Below are 20,590 nucleotides of genomic sequence, written 5' to 3' on the forward strand. Positions count from 1 at the left end.
AAATCAGATTATGCTAGGGGTCACGATGGTAGGAGCAGTCAGAGGGACTCTTGTGTTGTGATGAGTGTATATAAATTGAATGGGCCACTTCTCAGTAGGAATGATAACAGGATGATGGCTAGGGTGACTTCATATGAAATTGTTTGGGCGACAGCTTGTAATGCGCCGATTAGTGCATAGTTTGAATTGGATGCCCATCCTGACCATCAAATAGAGTAGACGGCTAGGCTTGATGTGGCTTGAATAAATAGGAGGCCTATATTAAAATTAATTAAAGGGTCTGGTATAGGGAGGGGAGTTCACAAAAGAAGGGCGATAGAAAGGGCTAGGGTTGGAGCAGTAATATAGAGGGCAATAGTAGATGTTGAGGGTCGTAAGGGTTCTTTGGTGAAAAGTTGTATTGCATCAGCAGATGGTTGAAATAAATAGTCCGTAGGGACCTACAATGTTAGATTGAGATTAACATCATCTGTAGTGCGAGGGCACTTTATGAAGTAGGCCCTATTTCTCTTGTCCTTTCATACAGGGAGAAAAACAAAATAGATAGAAACCTGTTGGAGACCAGCCTGGCCAACATGGCAAAACCCCGACTCTGCTAAAAATACAAAAATTCACTAGACGTGGTGGTACACGCCTATAATCCCAGGTACTCGGAAGGCTGAGGCAGGAGAATCACCTGAACCCTGGAGGTGGAGGTTGCAGTGGGCCAAGATCACGCCACTGCACTCCAGCCTGGGGGACAGAGTGAGACTTTGTTTCAAAATATATATATATATATATGTGTGTGTGTGTATGTGTGTTCATATATATATATATATATATATAAAATAAAACAACAGAAACAAATGGCTGCCTGGGAGTGGTGGCTGCGGGGCACTCCCGTTTGTGTGGCCCAGGTCATGTCCCTCCCTCAGCCCTGGTCTCTCTTGCCTCCTGCAGGGCTGGTGAATTACCAGATCTCAAGTGCAGCAACCAGATCCAGTTGGAAGTGCATCTTTTGGAGGCAGAAAACAAAGCCGTAGCCACCAGGGCCTGGACTCAGGGCCAGCTGAAGGTACCAGGTGCAGGCAGGAGCCTCTGGTGGCCGTGTCTGATGCATGAACACCCCCCCATCTGTACTCGTTGGAGATAATGGTGGTTTGGAACTTGATTAAGGGAGGTCTTTTGCCCCCATCTGGGCTTCAGCAGGAGTGCAATGGCCTGTTCACAGCTCACTGCAGCTTTGAGCTCCCAGGCTGCAGCAATCCTCCTACCTTGGCCTCCTTAGTAGCTGGGACTACAGGCACATGCCACCATGCCTGGCTAATTAAAAAAAATGTTTTTGTAAGCCAGGTGTGGTGGCTTACACCTGTAATCCCAGGACTTTGGGAAGCTGAGGTGGGTGGATCACATGAGGCCAGTAGTTCGAGACCAGCCCATCCAACATGGTGAAACCCTGTCTCTACTAAAAATACGATAATTTGCTGGGCATGGTGGTGCATGCCTGTAATTCCAGCTACTCGGGAGGCTAAGGCAAGAATTACTTGAACTTGGGAGGCAGAGGCTGCAATGAGTTGAGATCATGCCACTGCACTCCAGCCTGGGCGACAGAGTGAGACTGTCTCCAAAAAAAAAAAAAATTTTTTTTTATAGAGATGGGGTCTCACTCTGTTGCCAGGCTGGTCTTGAACTCCTGGACTGAAGTGATCCTCCCGCCTTAGCCTCCCAAAGCGTGGGAACTCTAGGCATGAGCCACCTCTGGTCAAGGGGAAGGCCCAGTTTTGAAGGGCAGGTCCCAGGGTCAGCCAGGGAAGGGCAGAGCCTCTGATTGCAGCATCTCTGCTTGCAGGCCGGAGGCGGCTGCTGGGGTGCACGAGGGGCCTTTCTGCCAGAGAGAGGGCCGGATGGGGCTCAGGCTGTCGGGGTGCTCACACCTGGCACTTTGGCTTTTGTAGGTGCAGCTGACTGCACAGACGTCACTGGGGCCTTTGTCTGACTTCTAGACACTCCCTGTGGGGATCCGCACTGTGGCTGTCACCGAGAGCCAGTTCCTCATCAATGGGAAACCTTTCTATTTCCACAGCATCAACAAGCACGAGGATGCGGACCTGCGTTTGTGCTCGTGGGTCCTCATGGGGGCTGCTGGTCACCTTCCACTTTTGCCTTCCGTATGTTCCACAGTTGAGGGCAGCTCAGGGCAATAAGGCAAATGGCTCCAAACTGTCCCACGGTGGAGCCGGTGCTTGGGCTGGAGAGGGGGCTCATGGGGTGGCTTTCCAGGGTCCTGGCTCTCGGAGGAAGTGCAGCTTCGACAGGGACAGAGGTCACTCCTCTCTGCTGTCTCCTAGATTCTAGGGAAGGGCTTCGACTGGCCGCTGCTGGTGAAGGACTTCAACCTGCTTCACTGGCTTGGTGCCAACGCCTTCTGTACCAGCCACTACCCCTGCGCGGAGGAAGTGCTGCAGATGTGTGACTGCTATGGGATTGTGGTCATTGATGAGTGTCCCGCCGTGGGCCTGGTGCTGGCATGAGTCCCCACCACGCACCTGCTCCACCTGCCCAGCCCGCGGGCCGCACTGTGACCCTCTGTCCCTTCCCTCCTGGCCCGCAGGCAGCTCTTCAACACGTGCCTATGCATCAACACATGCGGGTGATGGAGGAACTGGTGTGCAGGGACAAGAACCACCCCACCGTGGTGATGTAGTCTGTGGCCAACAAGCCTGCGTCCTACCTGGAATCTGCCGGCTACTACTTCAGGTGAGTGCCCCCTGGCTGCCCTGGGCTGGATCGGGAAGGAGACCCTGGCAGGTGGCAGGCTGGGGTGGGTGTGTGCTGTTTGAGACCAGCCTCCTGTCCCAGCCCGATGGGAGGGCCGTCCATACCCAGACAGTTCAGGGGACCAAATATCTACCCACCCAAGTTGTGGTTTTCTTTTTCTTTCTTTTCTTTTTTTTTTTTTTTTTTTGAGACGGGGTCTCGCTGTGTCGCCTAGGCTGGAGATCAGTGACGTGATCTCGGCTCTCTACAACCTCCACTTCCCGGGTTTAAGTGATTCTTTTGCCTCAGGCTCCTGAGTACCTGGGATTACAGGCATGGGTGAGCCACTGCACCTGGCCTGTTTTTTTTTTTTTTTCCGAAATGGGGTTTCACTTTGGTCTCCCAGGCTAGAGTGCAGTGGTGTGATCTCGGATCACTGCAGCCTCGACTTCCCAGGCTTAGGTGATCTTCCTGCCTCAGCCTCCCAAGCAGCTGGGATTATAGATGTGTGTCATCACACCCAGCTACTTTTTACTTCTTATTTTTTATTTTTTTGAGATGGAGTCTCACTCTGTCGCCAGGCTGGAGTACAGGGGCACGATCTCGGCTCACTGCAACCTCTGCCTCCCGAGTTCAAGTGATTCTCCAGCCTCAGCCTCCCGAATAGCTAGGATTACAGGTGTGTGCCACCACACCCAGTTAACTTGCATTTTTTGTTTGTTTGTTTGTTTGTTTTGAGACGGAGTCTCACTCTGTTGCCAGGCTGGAGTGCAGTGGTGCAATCTCAGCTCACTGCAGCCTTCACCTCCCAGGTTCAAGTGATTCTCCTGCCTCAGCCTCCTGAATAGCTGAGACTACAGGCTTGTGCCACCACACCTGGCTAATTTTTTTTTTTTTTTTTTTTTTGAGATGGAGTCTCACACCGGGCTAATTTTTGTGTTTTCAGTAGAGACAGGGTTTCACTATGTTGGCCAGGATGGTCTCAATCTCTTGGCCTCATGATCCGCCCGCCTTAGCCTCCCAAGTGCTGGAATTACAGGCGTGAGCCACTGTGCCTGGCCAACTTTTGTGTTTTTTAGTAGAGACAGGGTTTCACCATGTTGGCAATTGGACTGCTGACCTCAGGTGATCCGCCTGCCTCAGCCTCCCAGAGTGCTGGGATTACAGGCGTGAGCCACCGTGCCCAGCTAATGTTTGTATTTTTAGTAGAGACAGGGTTTCACCATGTTGGCCAAGCTGGCCTCGAACTCCTGACCTCAAGTGATCCACCTGCCTCAGCCTCCGAAAGTGCTGGATTATGGGTGTGAGTCGCCGCACCCGGCCCCCTTTTGTTCCTTATAATCGTGCAGTTCTAACAGCGTTCAGAGGTGGATTTTTCACTTGTGGTAGAGGCAGCAGAGGTTGTAGAAATGTTTCTTGAGGCAGACACCACACCCCAATTTCATGGAGTGCTTTGGGCTGAGCCAAGTCTACGGCAGGCAGAAGGCTCTGAGAAGTCATCCCAGCCTGGGCAAAGGACAATTCAGAGCTCGAGGGCATGGGGTGTGCTCAGCAGGACTGGGTGGACAACATTTTTTACAAAAGTGAAGAGTTCAGGCTTCCAGGAGCGGATGCCTGAGGCTTCCAGACAGGCTTCTTTGGGAGGTGGCCAGAGGAGATGCCTGTTTTTCAGGGTAGGAATTGAAGGGAGCTGCCCAGGCTGGAGTGATTCAGCCAGGCTGTCACAAGGCTTTGAAGCTTCCCATCTGAGAGCCTGGCTGTTGGATAGTGCAGGTTTGGAATTTGAGGCTGGGAGATTCTATTCCGTCATGTGCCAGCCACAGCCTTTGGATGGGCAGAGCAATGATGCGGGAGGGTGTAAAAGAAGAAATAAACTGAGGAAAGAGAAGAGGAAAACAGGCTTCATCAACAGTCTAGGCCGGGCACGGTGGCTCACGCCTGTAATCTCAGCACTTTGGGAGGCCAAGGTGTGTGGATCACCTGAGGTCAGGAGTTCAAGACCTGCCTAGCCAACAGATAGTGAAACCCCGTCTCTGTTAAAAATACAAAAATAAGTCAGGCCTGGTGGCGATCGCCTGTAATCCCAGCTACTTGGGAGGCTGAGGCAGGAGAATCACTTGAAACCGGGAGGTGGAGGTTGCAGCGAGCTGAGATTGTGCCATTGCACTCCAGCCTGGGCTACAGAGTGAGACTCTTTCTTTCAAAAAAAAAAAAAAAAATCTGTACTGTGCAGGCCTCGGGTGGGTGCCAGGAGCTCTGAGCAGGGACTGATCCCTCTGTTGGGTTTTTCTTCCCTTTATCCCTCCTGGTTAACTTGACTCGGCATAAGGGCCATTTCTTCTGAGAGTCTCTCCCTGACTCTCCAATCCAAGTTATGTTTATTGTCTTGTAGATACCAATTCCTGCCACCACTCTTCATTTCCATTTGCAACATTTCTTTCGTTGTTTGTTTTTCAGAGTTGGTCTTGCTTTGTTGCCCAGGCTGGAGAGCGGTGGTGTGATCTCGGCTCACTGTAACCTCTGCCTCCTGAGTTTAAGCAATTCTCCTGCCTCAGCCTCTTGAGTAGATGGGACTACAGGCATGCACCACCATGTGCAGCCTATTTTTAAAATTTTTTATAGAGATGGAGTCTCGCTTTCAGGCTGGCCTTGAACTCCTGGTCTCAAGTGATTCTCCCGCCTCGGACTCCCAAAGTACTGGGAATACAGGCATGAGTCACACAACGCATGGCTGACAAGATTCCTATTCAGCGTCCGAGTCTCCTCATAGCTGTCCCCTCTATGAGGAGGTTTACCTCACCTGCCCCAGGCCAAGGGAGCCTTCTCCGTGCTCTGCCCCTGTTGCAGCCTGAACCTGGCTCTCCCAGCGTTCTCACCAGGCACTGTCGTTATTTCTTTGGCTCTCCCTTTGATCAGACTGTGGGCTCAGGAGAGAGAAGGAGTTCTATTTAGTGTTGCTTCCGAGGTACTCTGCAATATCTGACACAGCACGCGCTATATAAATAACTATTGAGGGCTTGAGGGCATGGGTGAGATCATAGAGCCATGTTTAATCACTCATTTTGTCCTCTTTATTTATGTATTTATTTATTTTTATTTTTGAGATGGAGTCTTGCTCTGTCACCCAGGCTGGAGTGCAATGGCGTGATCTCAGCTCACTGCAACCTCTGCCTCCTGGACTCAAGCAGTTTTCCTGCCTCAGCCTCCAAAGTAGCTGGGATTACAGGCACCCGCCACCATGCCCAGCTAATTTTTGTATTTTTGTAGAGACGGGGTTCCCAAAATCCTAGAATTACAGGTGTAAGCCACCGCGCCTGGCCTGTTCTCATTTTTTTAATCCATCTCATTTTTTTTGTCCTCACCAAAGATACGTTGCTTTGTCTTGGGGTTTTTTTACATGTGAATTCCTGAACCTCATCCAGCCCCTCATCCCCTCCCCAGCCAGCTCATACTCGTTTGTCACAGCTCCTGGGACTCCCATTGACATACAGGTAACAGCCACCCACAGTGGACTGTGCTATTCTGTTTGCACCCTTAAATTTATCATGATTACAGAATGCCACTTCTGCAAACTAGTCAAGTAGGAGGAAGTGGCTTGTCGATATGCATGCTTGCTCATCCCCTTTGAAAAGGTAACCAGCTCTGAATTCTTTTGTCTTTGAGACGGAGTTTGGCACAATCTTGGCTCACTGCTACCTCTGCCTCCCAGGTTCAAGCGGTTCTCCTGCCTCAGCCTCCCAAGTAGCTGGGATTACAGGTGTGCGCCACCACGCCCATCTAATTTTGTATTTTTGGTAGACGTGAGGTTTCACCATGTTGGTCAGGCTGGTCTTGAACTCCTGACCTCAAGTGATCCGCCGGCCTTGGCCTCCCCAAGTGCTGGGATTACAGACATGAGCCACCATGCCCTGCCTCAGCTCTGAATTCTTAAGAAACTCTTGAGAGGGTCTAGGTCAGTGCTGATAGAACCTCTGCAGTGCTGGGTGTGGTGGCTCACACCTGGAATGCTAGTACTTCGGGATGCCAAGGTCAGAGGATCTCTTGAGCCCAGGAGTTTGAGACCAGTCTGTACAACATACACCCCATCTCTACAAAAAATTTAAAATGAGTTGGGCATGGTTGTGCTTGCCTGTAGTCCTAGTGCTTGCCTGTAGTCCTAGCTACTTGGGAGGCTGAGGTGGGAGGACTGTTGGAGCCCAGTAGGTTGAGGCTGCAGTCAGCCATGATTGCATTGCTGTACTCCCACCTGGGTGACAGAGTGAGACCTCGTTTAAAAAAAAAAAAATACCCTTGCAGTGATGGAAATGTTCTGTATTTGCACTGTCTGAAATGGTAGCCATTAGCTACACGTGGCTATTGAGGTCTTGATATGTGACTAGGATAACTGAATTGATGTAGTTTAATTAAAAAAATTTTTTTTTGAGACAGTCTCATTCTATTGCCCAGGCTGGAGTGCAGTGGCATAACCACAGCTCACTGCTTGACCTCCTGGGCTCAACCAGTCCTTTCTCCTCAGCCCACTAAGTAGCTGGAACCTCAGGCATGCACCCCTATGCCTGGCTAATATTTTGACTTTTTGTAGGACTGGGTCTCAATGTGTTGCCTAGGCTGCTCTTGAACTCTTGGTCTCAAGTGATCCTCCTGCCTCGACATCCCAAAGTGCTGGGATACCAGACCTGAGCTACCATGCCCAGCCTGGTTTAGTTTAGTTTCATTTTACATGTATGTATGTATGTATGTATGTATGTATGTATGAATGACAGGGTCTCGCTCTGTCACCCAGGCTGGATTGCAGTGGTGTAAACACAGCTCACTGCAGCTTCGACCTCTGGGGCTCAAGCAGTCCTCCCACCTCTGCCTCCCAAGTAGCTGGGACCACAGGTATGTGCCACCATGCTTGGCTAATTTTTGTGTTTTTTGTACAGATGGGATCTTGCTGTGTTACTCAGGCTGGTCTTGAACACCTGGGCTCAAGCAGTCCTCCCACCTTGGCCTCCCAAAGTGCTGGGATGACAGGCATGAGCCGCTGCACCTGGCCCAAAGACGTATTTTTACCTGTAGTGTAGTTCAGCCTTTAGACTGTACCAGCAGATAGAGGTGGAAAAGTAATGTAAAGCGAATATCAAATTCCGTTTATAAATAAAGCAGTTGCTCGTTAAGGTTGTTTTTTTTTTAAACCTCCTTTTTTATTCTGGGTTACATCATTCCCTGGCTGTCTTTACCCCAGCATCAGTGAGTCCTGCAGTCACTATAGCCCCCTGCGAGGACAGATATTTTGGTCACCATCAAGTGGATCTTTATTTTTATCTAACATTTACAATTCTGCCATTTCTGACTCTTAGATTCTCTTTGCCTTGAATACCAGGGTCCACCTCTGCTGTTCAGTGAAGAGTACCAGAAGAGTCTGCCAGAGAAGTACCATCTGGGTCTGGATCAAAAACGCAGAAAATACGTGGTTGGAGAGCTCATCGGGAATTCTGCCTATTTCATGACTATCCAGTGTAAGTGGCAGTTTGGCTCATGGGATAACGTACCTGTCCTCATTTTTTCAGGTTGCCTTGCCAATTCTGGCCATTTTGATTATAAGAATATTGGAAACAAAGGAGGGAAGCTGGCTTACTCCATGTAGGTTGCATTGAGAATTTTCTAGGAAAAGTAAGTTGTGCTTAGGAAGTAGGAAAGCAGTCAGGCCCCCCCTCCCAAATACGGTCAAAAAGCAAACAGGAGAGTCTGCTATAGTGAGACGGAAACGACTAGCTTGCCTTTTTCTTGTCTATTTCATAGCCAAGGAGGAAGGAAAAATGGAACCTCATTATGGATTTACTTTTGGGACACACTCATTATTCCACAGTAGGGTACAAAGCCTAAGAGGCTTAAGGTATTTCAGTCTGTTTTATATTACTTGCAAAAAGCAGGCTGATCGAATACAGGTGAGTTTCAACACATCTTGAATGTGGTAGCATTTAAAAGTCTTCAGGCTGGGCGTGGTGGCTCATGCCTGTAATCCTAGCACTTTGGGAGGCCAAAACGGGAGGATGGCTTGAGGCCAGGAGTTTGATACCAGTCTGTCCAGCATAGCAAGACCCCATCATCTACAAAAAAATAAACGAATTAGCTAGGCATGTTGGTGTGTGCCTGTAGTCCCAGCTGCTTGCGAGGCTGAGGTGGGCAGATTGCCTGAGCACAGGAGTTGGAGGCTGCAGTGAGGTATGATTGCACCACTGCACGTGAGCCTGGGCGACAGAGCGAGACCCGTCTTTAAAAAAAATTGATCTTCAAAGAGAATAAGATCTGTGCTTTCATGTGCAGATGGATGAGGGGCTGCCAAGATAAAATCTTCCAGAGTAGTTGTTCTCAGACTATCATTCTTGCCCATTATAATTACCACCCAGGAACTTGCTAGAAATGCTAACTTTTGGCCGGGCACGGTGGCTCCCTTTGGGAGGCCGAGGCAGGCAGATCACCTGAGTTTGGGAGTTCAAGACCAGCCTGGCCAACATGGAGAAACCCTGTCTCTACTAAAAATACAAAATTAGCTGGGCATGGTGGTGCAGGCCTGTAATCTCAGCTACTCAGGAGGCTGACGCAAGAGAATCACTTGAACCCGGGAGGTGGAGGTTGCAGTGAGCTGAGAATGCGCCACTGCATTTTGGCCTGGGCAACAAGAGCAAAACTCTGTCTCAAAAAAAAAATTAATAATAATAATAATAATGCCTGGCACAGTGGCTCACACCTATAATCCCAGCACTTCGGGAGGTGGTGGCGGTAAGATTGCTGGAAACCCAGGAGTTTGAGATCAGCCCAAACAACATAGTAAGACCCTGTTTCTACAAAAAAAATTAAAAATTAGCCAGGAATGGTGGCACAAGCTAGTCGTCCCAGCTAAGGCTGAGGGAGGAGGATCATTTGAGCCCAGGAGGTCGAGGCTGCGGTGAGCTATGGTCAAAGTACTGCACTTGAGCCTGGGCAATGGAGTAAGACTCTGTCTCAAAAAAATAAAAAAGTTTGAAATACTATAAGAATTACCGAAATGTGACACAAAGACACCAAGTGAGCACGTGCTGTTAGAAAAACGGCACCACTACCCTAGCTCAACACAGGTTGCCACAATCCTCTCATATCTTAAGAAATGGTCCAGACATGGTGACTCATGCCTATAATTCTAGAACTTTGGGAGGCTGAGATGGGAGGATTGCTTGAGGGCAGGAGTTGGAGACCAGCCTGGTCAACATAGCGAGACCCCATCTCAGTAGTTTTAACTATTATTTATATTTTTAAATAAAACAAAACTATGTTAAGAAATGCAATATCTGTGAAGCACAATCAAGTGAAGTAAAAGAAAATGAGGCTGGGCATGGTGGTTCACACCTGTAATCCCAGCACTCTGGGAGGCCAAGGTTGGTGGATAGCCTGAGGTCAGGAGTTTGACCATCCTGGCCAACATGGTGAAACTTCGTCTCTACGAAAAATACAAAAATTATCAGGGTGTTCTGGTGCATGCCTGTAGCCCCAGCTACTCTGGAGGGTGAGACAGGAGGATCTGTTGAGCCCCAGAGTTTGAGGCTTTATTAAGAGTTATTATGTCACTGTATTCCAGCCTGGCTGACAGAATGAGACCGTGTCTAAGAAAAAAATTATAAAATGGTGTATTAAGGCTGGGTGCAGTGTGCGGTGGCTCATGCCTGTAATCCCAGCACTTTGGGAGGCTGAGGTGGGCGGATCACGAGGTCAGGAGTTCAAGACCAGCCTGGCCAACCTGGTGAAAACCCCATCTCTACTAAAAATACAAAAATTAGCCGGACGTGTTGGTGCACGTGTGTAATCCCAGCCACTCGGGAGGCTGAGGCAGGAGAATCACTTGATCCTGGGAGGCGGAGGTGGCAGTGAGCCAAGATTGTGCCATTATACTCCATCCAGCCTGGGTACTATATTGGGTGAGACTCCATCTAAAAAAAAAATGGTGTATTAATAAGTATGCTAATCTATTAGAGAATGCTGTTAAATGACAAGTAGTCCACAATTCCCTACAACCTCATTTTCACTGGAAATTAAAGTTAGGAAGGGTTAAGAATTCTAATCAATGTACATAATTGACCAATATAATAAGGGTGAAGGGAAATGACTGTATGAAAAGTATGCAAAGAAAATATGTTTTTAATAAGTAACGGTATGAGGTATGAGGGACATGTTTCCATTAATGAAAAAGAGATGGCCAGGCACGGTGGCTAGCGCCTGTAATCCCAGCACTTTGGGAGGCTGAGGCAGGTGGATCACGAGGTCAGAAGTCAAAACCAGCCTGGCCAAGATGGTAAAACCCCATCTCTACAAAAAATACAAAAATTAGGCAGTTATGGTGGCAGGGGCCTGTAATTCCAGCTCCTCGGCAGGCTGAGGAAGGAGAATCGCTTGATCCCGCAAGGCAGAGGTTGCAGTGAGCCGAGATCTAGCTACTGCATTCCAGCCTGGGCAGCAAGAGTGAAACTCTGTCTCAAAAACTCCCCCCAAAAAAACAAAACAAAATCCCTCTGGGCTTTTCTTCAGGGAAGGCGGGAGAAAATTGTAACTTTTAGTTTTGCTATAATGTTCAGCTAATTTTGAAAAGAAAATCACAGAGTTAAAAGATTATTTCTGATGAATTCTGGTACAAAGCAGAATTACAGTTTAAATGTTTGTTCATAAAACATTGGGCCAAGCGTGGTGGCTCACGCCTGGTATCCCAGCACTTTGGGAGGCTGAGGCGGGCAGATCACCTGAGGTTGAGAACTCAAGACCAGCCTGGCCAACATGGAGAAACCCTGTATCTACTAAAAATAAAAAATTAGTTGGACATGGTGGTACATGCCTGTAATTCCAGCTACTCTGGAGGCTGAGGCAGAAGAATCGCTTGAACCCAAGAGGTGGAGGTTGTAGTGAGTCTGAAGTCCTAAGGTTTTATTTTCCTTTTATAATACAAACATGAAATAATAAAAAATATATATTTGTAAGATCTGAGAGCTACAGTGTAAAAGAAAAAAGAACACACAAAAAAATACACACACACACATATATACACAAACACACATATATGGTCTCTGCCACTGTTTCTTGGTGCACAGCTCCTGAAACCCTTGGAATCTCCGAAGTAATGTGTCTTTGTGTATGCTAATGAGACGACTGATTTCTGGTGACTCCTGAATAGTCTCAAAATGAAAAGTAGTTGCCAGGGGAACCAACCTTGTGATTAGAGGGTAGGAACTTTCAGCCCCCTGCCCCCAGATTTCCAGGGATGGAGAAGAGCTGAAGGTTTGAGTTGATCACCGGTGGCCACTGATTTAATCAATCATGCCTATGTGGCCATCGTGGGTGGTTCATGCCTGAAATCCCAGCACTTTGGGAGGCCAAGGCAGGAAGATCGCTTGAGGCCAGGAATTTGAGACCAGCCTGGGCAACATAGTGAGAATTCATCTCTACAAATAAAAAAATTGGCCAGGCATGGTAGTGCATGCCTGTGGTCCAGCTACTTAGGAGGCAGAGGTGGGAAGATCACTTGAGTCCAGGAGATCAAGGCTGTAGCAAGCTATGATTGCACCACTGCATGCCAGCCTGGGTGGCATACACCCCTGTCTCACAACCAAAACAAAACAAAAAGCAAACTAAAAACCAAATCATGCCTATGTCTTGAAGTCTCCATGAAACTCAAGACAGCGAGCGGCTGGGCTTAGTGGCTCATGCCTGTAATCCCAGCACTTTTGGGAGGCTGAGGTGGGCGGATCGGTTGAGGTCAGGAGTTCAAGACCAGCCTGGGCAACATAGCGAGACCCTGTCTCTATTTTTTTAATTAAAAAAAAAAGTAAACATGGGGCAGAGGAAACAGTCAGATATGCATTTGTCTCAGGTGAGCAGAGGGATGACCTTGGGGTCTATCCTTTGTCCTGCAAGCATAAGCTATCAATTTACATTTTCAGGGTAAAATGCAACAGAACTGTTCTAAGGTCAAAATCTTGAGGCCCATAAGGAATTTCCTTGTGGGTAAATTTTGAGGGAGGTGTGTAGCTTTAAAAAAAAATCTTTGTAGCTATCTATTTAGGAACAGAATGGGAGAGGCAAGTTTGTATGATCTAGTTTCCAGCTTGACTTTTGCCTTTCACTTAGTGAGTTGGTGGTCCTGAGATTTATTTTCTTTTCTTTTCACAGTCATTATTCAGGGAAGAGGGTATGGTCTTGACATCCAAAATTTCTTAGGTGAGAAATCTACCAGGGTTTGGATGAGGCCAGACATTGCTCATTCAGTATCTCAAACCCAGAAAGATGAGTTACTGACACTGAATATGCGAAAGGAAAACAAACAGTTCTGTTGAATTTCTTGAATTTCATCTAAAACAGTTCGGGTTTTTTGTTTTTGTTTTTGTTTTCGAGACAGGGTCTTGCTCTGTTGCCCAGGCTTGAGTGCAGTGGTGTGATCTTGGCTCACTGCAACCTCTACCTCCTGGTTCAAGCGATTCTTCTGCCTCAGCCTCCTGAGTAGCTAGGATTACAGGTGTGCACCACCATACCCGGCTAATTTTTGTATTTGTAGTAGAGACAGGGTTTCACCATGTTGGCCAGGCTGGTCTCCAACTCCTGGCCTCATGCAGTCCACCTACCTCGGCCTCCTAAAGTGCTGGGTTTGAAGGCATGAGGCACCATGCCCAGCCAAAAGAGTTCTGTTGAATTTCACCCTGACAACATAAATGAAAAACTTGTCTTCACAGGTAAGGGACAAAGGACAGAACTAAAAGTCATCCCTCTGCGCGCCGGAGACAAAAGCATATCTGACTGCTTCCTGTACTTTGTGTTTATTTACCTTATGTAAAAATGCAGATTCACCGAGTGCAAGATGAATGCATAATTGACTATTCTTCCGCCCTTTCCTTTCCACATGTAAAATGTGACTTCTGTAAATGCTGATCAGAGACTCAAAGGAACACAATTGCTTGTCTCTTCAATTTGCTTTCCCTCCCTGCTTTTGTTTTTTTTACCTTCTCCTACTGCCCACTCTTTTTCCCTTTATTTATTTATTTATTTATTTATTTATTTAAGACCAAGTCTTGCTCTGTTGCCCAGGCTGGAGTGCAGTGGTGCAGTCTCGGCTCACTGCAACCTCTGCCTCCTGGGTTCAAGCAATTCTCCTGCCTCAGCCTCCCGAGTAGCTGGTATTACAGGCACGCCCCACCATGCCCAGCTAATTTTTATGTTTTTAGTAGAGATGGGGTTTCACCGTGTTGGTCAGGCTGGTCTCAAACTCCTGACCTCAGGTGATCTGCCTGCCTCGGCTTCCTAAAGTGCTGGGATTACAGGCGTTAGCCACCAAGCCCGGCCTCTTTTTCCCTTCAAATATTTAAGTCTCCAAGACCCTCTTTGGAAGAAAAGCATCCATCACAAATATTTCCCGTGGTTTTTATTCCTTTTTCCCTCCCATTGTGTCCTCAACATTGGCAAAATGACCTCTAAAAATGACTGAGACACGCCTCAGGAATTTTCTTTGATTTACAAATGTTTACCAAATTTGCTTTGATTCAGCAAAACACAATAGCTAAAAACAAGGATATCAGAAAAATGTTGAATGACTGGCTGGGTGTGTCGTCTCACACCTGTAATCTCAACACTTTGGGAGGCCGAGGCGGGAGGATCACCTGAGGTCAGGAGTTTGAGACCAGCCTGGCCAACATGGTGAAACCCCATCTCTACTAAAAATACAAAAATTTTGCGGGCTTAGTGGCGAGCACCTGTAGTCCCCAGCTACTCGGGAGGCTGACGTGGGAGAATTGCTTGAACCTGGGAGGTGGAGGTTGCAGTGAGCTGAGATCACACCACTGCATTCTAGCCTGGGCAACAGAGCGAGGCTCTGTCTCAAAAAAAAAAAAAAAAAAAAAAGTTGGGTAATATCTATGTCTCTGAAAAACCAACAGATTAGGAGGCTGATGAATAAGATCTAAGAGTCTTTGAATGAGGGGGGAGTGGGGAAGCAAATCTTTATTTCTGCATTGCTTTTTGCGTTTTGGGTGATTTCTGCATTGCCTTTTGCATTTTGAGTGATTGTGATTGAGAAATGTGGAATGGGTAGAATTAGTCCCATTTGGCAGATGGGTAGACTGAGGCCCAGATAGCTACATATGGCTTACCATTCATCACACATCGAGTTATGCCTTACAAAAAAGGGATGTTGTTTCTTTCCCTGTGCTGTGCCCTCTTCTCATTTGGTAGATCTGTTTTGATTTTTTTTTTTTTTTTGAGACAGCGTCTCGCTCTGTCACCAAGCCTGGAGCGCAGTGGTGTGATCATAGCTCACGGCAGCTTCCAGCTCCTGGGCTCAAGCAGTCCTCCCACCTTGGCCTCCCAAAGTCCAGGGATTATAAGCAGGAGCCACTGTGCCCAGCCTTCATTCAGTAGGGAGTGAAGGGACCACTCAAAGTTCAAGTGTTTGCAGAAGAGAAAGAAAAAGGAAAGAAATTTGTGATGAGATAAATCACACTAAACTACACAGGGGACTCTCAGCCGCTGGGATGAGATATTCTGCCTCCCTCCTGGTCTCAGGATCCCTTATGTTAACCATGTTTCTTGGCAATATTTTACCTGGGAACAGTTCTCTTGAAAGGTCCTCCCAGAGGCAAGGACTAACTAATGTGATGGAACTTGTTACCCTGCATTATGACTCGGTGGGAGATCAGGCCCCTGAGGATTGGGAGAGAGAAAAGCTCTTCCAACTCTTTCCTGATGAGACTCTTCTAACTCTTATGTGCAGTTCCCTTGCATACAAATAAAACACCTCTGCATGTCAGGGACCTTCAGACCCCCACTGGACCAGGATGTCCACTGCAGCCCTGCAGCCCTGGGACCCTTCCATATGCCTAAACTTTGACTTTCTCTGGGGAGGCATAATAGTTGGGGGGGTTGTTGGTATGCAGGGAAGTTGCACACAAGAGTTGGAAGAGTCTCATCAGGAAATTTCTGGGAATGAGGCTTTCCAAGAGAAGGAGAAGTGTGTGATCTGAAAAGGGACCACAGGAAGGAGATAGGTGATGGACTTCCAAGAACACAGAAGCTGACCAGGCATGCTGGCTCATGCCTGTAATCCTAGTGCTTTGGGAGGCTGAGGCAGGAAGATCCTTTGAGTCCTGGGGTTCAAGACCAGCCTGGGCAACAAAGTGAGACCTCCCCAGCTCTAAAAATAAATAAATAAAATCATGGGTATGGTGGTGTACTCCTGTGGTCCCAGCTCCTTGGGAGGCTAAGGTGGGAGGGTTACTTGAGCCTGGGGAGGTGGAGGCTGTGATTGTGCCTCTGTGATTGTACCACTGCATTCCCAGCCTGGATGACAGAGCAGGACCCTGTCTCAAAAAAAAAAAAAAAAAAAAGAAATATTTGGACTTCTGATAACAACTCAGTGCAAGTTTAAACAATTAGAGGATGAACATCTACCAGGCTTCTTTGTGCCAGCAATATTTTGAGAGCCCCTGTTTATTTCCTGTAATCTTTAGTGAAATGATATGTGCTATGTGTAATTGTGCCCCCCCCCCGCAAAAAAATTTATCTGTTAAAGTCCTAACCACTGATATTTCAGAATGTGACCTTATTTGGAGATAGTTTCTTTCCTGAGGTTATCAAGTTAAAATGACATCAGTCGGGTAACCCCTAATCCAGTATGACTGGCGTCCCTGTGCCAAAGTGAAATTTCGAAGCACGCACATAGTGTGAAGATGTTGAGAAGAGACACAGGAAAAAGATGGCCATCTACAAGCCAAAGAGAGAAGTCTCAGAAGGACCCAACCCTGCTGACACCTTGATCCTGGACTTCTGGTCTTCAGAACTGTGAGATCATACATTTTTGTTGTTCAAGCCATCCAGTCTGTAGTCCTGTTATGGCAGTCTGAGCAAATTAATATAATAAGTCAAAATAAAAATGACTGCTGCGGCCGGGTGCAGTGGCTCATGCCTGTAATCCCAGCACTTTGGGAGTCTGAGGCGGGCAGATCATGAGGTCAGGAGATCGAGACTATCCTGGCTAGCACAGTGAAACCCCGTCTCTACTAAAAATACAAAACTTAGCTGGGCATGATGGCAGGCGCCTGTAGTCCCAGCTCCTCAGGAGGCTAAGGCAGGAGAATTGCTTGAACCCAGGAAGAGGATTTTGCAGTGAGCCGAGATCGTGCCACTGCACCCCAGCCTGGACAACAGAGCAAGACTCCGTCTCAGACAAAAAACAAAAAACTGCTTCAACATGAATGAACCTCAAAAACGTACATGAAGTGAAAGAAGCCAATGCGAAAGGCCACATTCTGTGTGAGACCATTTATATGAGGTATCCAGAATTCATAGATACACAGGGACAGAAAGCAGACTGATGGTGGCCAGGGACTGGGAGAAGGAGGAAATGAGATGTGACTGCTTAATGGGTACAGGGTCTCCTTTGAAAGTGATGCAGATGTTCTGTAACCAGCTGGCAAGGACAGTTGCACAACTCTGTGAATGTACTAAAGGCCCCTGCAATGTACACTTTATTTTTTCATTATACTTTAAGTTCTGGGATACATGTGCAGAACATGTAGGTTTGTTACATCGGTATACACGTGCCATGGTGGTTTGCTGCACCCATCAAACCATCATCTACATTAGGTATTTTTCTTAATGGTCTCCCTTCCCTAGCCCCCCACCCCCCGACAGGCCTCAGTGTGTGATGTTCCCCTCCCTATGTCCATGTGTTCTCATTGTTCAACTCCCACTTATGAGTGAGAACATATGGTGTTTGGTTTTCTGTCCTTGTGATAGTTTGCTGAGAGTGATGGTTTCCAGCTTCATCCATGTTCCTGCAAAGGACATGAACTCATCCTTTTTAATGGCTACATAGTATTCCATGGTGTATATATGCCGCATTTTCTTTATCCAGTCTATCATTGATGGACGTTTGGGTTGGTTCCAAGTCTTTGCTATTGTCAACACTGCTGCAGTAAACATGTGCATGTGTCCATTGTATGCTTTTAACTGAGTCATTTTCTGTTATATAGATTTTACCTCAGTTAAAACAAAAGAAGAAGATAGATAGTGTGCACCACTTGCAGATAAGAGCTGTTGGTGGGAAGGGGGTGACCTGAAGAGTCCATGTTCCATTTTGTAGCTTACCTTTATCGAGTAGATAGAGGCTGCCTTTGAAAGGAAGCAGAAGTACATAAAATCCCTGGGACCAGTGGGAAAGAAGAAAAGGCACTGGAAACTAGTTTTTTTTTTTTTTTTAATTTAATCTTTTTAGACGAGGTCTGGCTCTGTCACCCAGGCTAGAGTGCAATGGCATGATCTCAGCTCACTGCAACCTCTGCCTCTCTGGTCCAAGTGATTCTCTTGCCTCAGCCTCCCAAGTAGTTGAGATTACAGGCACCCACCACACCTGGCTAATTGTTTTTTTTTTTTTTGTATTTTTAGTAGAGATGGGGTTTCACCATGTTGGCCAGGCTGGTCTTGAACTCCTGACCTCAGGTGATCCGCCTGGCTCGGCCTCCCAAAGTGCTGGGATTACAGGCATGAGCCAACGTGCTTGTCTGTAACTAGTCTTTTTGAAGTGGCCATAGGTGTTGGATATGCCATTGCTGAATTAAGTGGACAGGAAACCACTTGACCACTTCTTCTGTTGTTGCTGACTTAAGATAGTTCCATTTATGATTTTTTGACTTACAATGGTTTGACTTAAGATAGTTCAACTTAGGATTTTTCGACTTTAGGATTATGCAAATGTGATATTTATTTAATACAAGCCATACTTTGAATTTTGATTCAAAATGATTTATAATAACTTTATTATAAAATAGGGCTGGTGTTAGATGATTTTACTGTAGGCTAATATAAGCGTTCTGAGCTAGGCGGAATGCTAGTCTAAGGCAGGCTAGGCTAAGTTATGATGTTTGGTAGGTCTGGCGTTCTGAATGCACTTTCAAAGTAGGATATTTTTGGTTTGTTATGGATTTATCCAGATGTAACTCCTTTGTAAGTCAAAGAGCGTCTGTAATTGTGCCCGGCCTTGTGTAAGAAAACACCTGCCCCAGTGACCTCCTCGGAATCTGGATGAATTTCTGCAGCAGACGTATTTCTTGGGCTGCTTTGGCATTTTTTGAATCCCTTTTCTATGTTGGAAAATTTCCAAGCTTTTGGGACTTGCCTCTTCAAGACAAAAGCCAAGAACTCGTTTCCAGGCATCCTTGTAACTAGGGCACAGTGACACAGATCCAATGTGAATAGCTGAGAACAATTTAGCAGACAGTGACATGAGGAAGAGGGTTCTTTGCAGAATTGATTCCTGGTGAGGGTGAGAAAGGGTGTCCAGTATTCAGGGACAGCTGAGCAGGGCTCAGGATTGAGGTCCCACACCCCACCATAGGGGAGGGCTTTTTGTCCGGTGAAAGGGGTTCTTGAATTCAATGTGGCATGGGCACTTGGCCTAGGAGCCTCTAGCCTTGCTTCTGTGAGCCCTCGTGGTGATTCTCAGGGCCTTTTCTTTTGACACGGAGTCTCACTCTGTTGCCCAGGCTGGAGTGCAGTGCTGCGATCTTGGCTCATGGCAACCTCCGCTTCCTGTGTTCAGGTGATTTTCCTGTCTCAGCCTCCTGAGTAGCTGGGATTACAGATCCATGCCACCACACCCGGCTAATTTTTGTATTTTTAGTAGAGATGGGGTTTTACCATGTTGGCCAGACAGGTCTCAAACTCCTGACCTCAGGTGATCTACGTGCCTTGGCCTCAGGCTGCCTTTTATACCTGAACTAATTGGGGTTTTGCCAATAAGAACCTCTACTGAGACAGCCCACCTAGGCAATGCTGGACAACCTGCTTGCTTTGAAGGCAGGGTTGTGCCAAGACGGGCAGCATCTGGAGGCTCCAGGGTGGCCTTGGAGTGGTCTGTGGTTGGGCCATTTGCAGGAGAGGAGGAGTCTTGTCAATTGAGAACACCGTGTACTCTACTTGGGCAGTCTATCCTTCACCCTTTTCCTACTGTTTTTTGTTTGTTTGTTTGTTTGTTTGAAAAAGGTATCGTCTGTCACTTAGGCTGAAGTGCAGTGGTATGATCTTGGCTCACTGTAGCCTCTACCTCTCTGGCTCAAGCAGTCCTCCTGCCTCAGCCCCTGAGGAGCTGGAACCACAGGTGTGTACCACCATGGCCAGCTAATTTTTATTTTTTGTAGAGATGGGGGTCTTCCTGTGTTGCCCAGGAAGTCCTGAGCTCACGTGATCTGCCTACCTTGGCCTCCCAAAGTGCTGGGATTACAGGCATGGGCTATGTTGACTGGCTCTCCTACCTTTTTTTTTCCTGACTTTCCTTTTGCTTCAGGCTACATCTAAACCAGATTCCACGTGGACATGGCTTTCAAGATGGAAAGAATTGATCACCTAGAGCAGGAATGGTAAACACTTTCCATTTGTTCCATGAAATGTCACATTAATCAGGCAGAGAATGTTATCCTGCCAAGCCTGAATGTGGTCATGTGGTCTGCTCAACACTGCACTCCTAGCATCAACCTCTAATAGTTTAATGTCAACACAGACAATCAAATATTCTCACCATCTCTGCGCCGCAGCCTTACCTTAAACACCTAACAGTTTGGGCACAGTGGCTCACATCTGTAAACTCAGCACTTTGGGAGGCTGAGGTGGGAGGATTGCTTGAGCCCAGGAGCTCGAGGCTGTAATGAGCCATGATAGCACTACTTCACTCCAGCCTGGGTGACCAAGCAAGACCCTGTTTCCAAAAAAAATAAAAATAAACAAGCAAAACAAAACACCTAATATATTATGATGGGGAGAGAGAAAGGCCTTTACAGTACTGTAGTGAAAAGTCAAATGGACTGGAACCTGC

General features: G+C 47.2%; 1 pseudogene; it reads left to right on the top strand.

Annotated features, from left to right (window-relative positions):
• LOC129040635 (beta-glucuronidase-like) overlaps positions 1 to 20,590 on the top strand; it is a 52,188-nt pseudogene that overhangs the window by 13,219 nt on the left and 18,379 nt on the right.

This window comes from Pongo pygmaeus, chromosome 6 (genome assembly GCF_028885625.2).
Source record: "Pongo pygmaeus isolate AG05252 chromosome 6, NHGRI_mPonPyg2-v2.0_pri, whole genome shotgun sequence".
In the NCBI taxonomy this organism is placed as follows: Eukaryota; Metazoa; Chordata; class Mammalia; order Primates; family Hominidae; genus Pongo; species Pongo pygmaeus.